Below are 2,526 nucleotides of genomic sequence, written 5' to 3'. Positions count from 1 at the left end.
GAAGATAAAAGTGCAATGATGTTAACGGCAACAGTATTTGTCATAGAAAAATATTGGAAAACCTCTAAATGTCAATCAATAAATGTCTTGTTAAATATAAATTATTATAAATGTATAGATAGAAGTCTTTAAGAAACCATAGATGACAGTTGATATCAGTGGGATTTTAGATTAAGGGGATGGCCAAGGAGGAGTTGTCTCCAAAATTGTACCTCCTGAAGGATGAAAATAGAACTAGATACAAGACAATAAGAAAATGAAATTTTTAAAATCACCAACACTACCCTCTTTCCCTCTAAGAACAACCAGTATTGGGTATATAAGAGCAAATTAAATTGTATAAATGAAATGTCAGCAGTAAGAGTAAATTTGTAAATAAATGCTGATTACAGATGTGCTAAAAATCAGTTGCAGTCCATGGCATAGGGCAGAAAACTTCAGAAACACAGAAATAAGGGAAGGAAAAAAAGCAATCTCTCCTCTATCCAACTGACTTTAGAATTCTTAATTTCTGTGTATTTAGTTATAATATTTATCCAGTCTCTATTTTATTGAACTCTGGATATCTTACTGTTATTACTTTGAGGACAAAAAGTAATTACTACATCATATTCACATATACAAATATTTTTGCTTAGTTAGAATTTCACATTCAGTCTTTTTGTGTGTAGATACATGGAGAACTAAATGGATTATTAAAATATAGCCTAAGATCATAATAACTTTGACTACAGGACACAAAGATATAAAAAATTATTGAATATTGACATGCTAAGATTTTTTAAATAATCTATGTCATTATCATTTACATCTAGCAGTAATTTTAAACTAAAATAATAATGACAGAAGGGGATGTGTTAGTATTTCTTTAGAAGAGAATTCTGCAACTTTGTCTTCTGTTGATGGCTAACTTTTAAATTTAAAATTGGGTTAAGAAGGTTTAAACTGTTGTAAATTAACTAGGTGAACTAGCAAACTCATCACAGAACATAAATCAAACAAGAATCTGAATTATTCTGGCCATTAGTTTCAAACAAAATAGTTTGTTATGCCTCCATATTTCTCCACTAAAACTTTGAACCTTACCAAGTTGGGTTTTTTTCTGTTACTTCTAATATAAATTTATTTCTTTAAAAATGTACAGTATTCACAGAAACAGAAAGGCTCTATTCCTTTTTTTTTTTAACAATCTGCTATAGTTTCTGAGTTTCATTCATTAAACAATTTTATCATGTTTCTGGTTTATCACTATGAGGTCTAAAATAAGTAAGATATGGTCTTGGCCTTAGGCAACATAAAATGTGTTTGGGGAAAAAATAACTGTACATAAATAATAGCAAATATATGAGTTGTACATAGAAGTTTTATGGGAATTAAGGAGTTTGAACCTTTGAGGAGGTTTTCCACGATTAATTTCTAAATTAAAATAATTTTTCCCTCCTACCCCACAATTTTGATTCATTTACAATAAGCAACTATGATATCAAGTCGAAGGTAGCAAATGATGCGTCTCAAAGTCACACATGTTCTCCACAGAATTATTGGAAAATGCAGGTAAAGTGAGTAATAAAAGAAAAGTGACTGCACCTGGAAAAGTCAGTTGTCTCTAAAGGGACTTCGCTGATTGGCACTACTTTTGCAAATGTGCCAAGTTTTGAGTATTTCTCTTAAATTTATACCCTAAGAGATACAATTTTGATATCTGCACTTAAGATTAAGATTGAAATATTTGATTGTGTAAGGTAAAGACATTGCATCTATATCCAGATAGGTCGTTAGACGTGTTGGATGGAGTGCTCAACTCCCTACGCCAGACTTGATGGATACTATAGTATCATTTGCCCCAGTGACCTTCCTTTGTCCATGCTCTCCGGGCTGCCAACTATTCCTCCTTCAGACTGAACAGTCTTTCCTTGGCAATGTTAATATTCAAATGGTTTTAATAAATTTTTTTAGGCTTGGGAGTCATTTGATCTCTTTAAAAGAATGTTTCATGTTATCTATTATTTTTTTTTATTTCAGGATATTATGAGGGTACAAACATTTTGGTTACATTTTATGTCTTTGCCTCACCCAAGTGAGGATTAGAGGCATGCCCTTCCCCTCTACAATGCTCACCGCATCCATTAGTTGTGAGTTTACCCCCAACAAACCCCTAATCCCTGGAGAATATTACTACCGTGTGAGCACCATAGTGTTGATCAGTCAGTGCCAATTTGATAGCGAGTACAAGTAGGGCCCATTCTTCCAATCTTGTGATATCCCACTTCAGATAATGGGCTCAAGCTCTATCCAGGAAAATATAAGAGGTGCTAGATCATTGTGGTTTCTTATAATTGAGTAATAGTCCATTGTATACATATACCAAATTTTAATAATCCACTCATGAATTGACAGGCACTTGGGTTGTTTCCACATCCTTGCAATAGTGAATTGAGCTGCCATAAACATTCAGGGGCAAATATCTTTATTATAGAATGTCTTTTGCTCTTTTGGGTAGATGCCTAATAGTGCTATTGCTGGATC

General features: G+C 32.9%; 1 protein-coding gene across 3 annotated transcripts in view; it reads right to left on the bottom strand.

The window, feature by feature from the left end:
- The window catches only part of SLC4A10 (solute carrier family 4, sodium bicarbonate transporter, member 10), a 409,333-nt gene that overhangs the window by 309,735 nt on the left and 97,072 nt on the right, over window positions 1-2,526 (bottom strand). The gene's annotated exons all lie outside the window — the stretch shown is intronic.

The sequence above is a fragment of the Propithecus coquereli genome, unplaced genomic scaffold (genome assembly GCF_000956105.1).
Source record: "Propithecus coquereli isolate 6110/MARCELLA unplaced genomic scaffold, Pcoq_1.0 Scaffold49, whole genome shotgun sequence".
Taxonomy (NCBI): Eukaryota; Metazoa; Chordata; class Mammalia; order Primates; family Indriidae; genus Propithecus; species Propithecus coquereli.
This window is presented reverse-complemented; position numbering and strand designations above follow the sequence as displayed.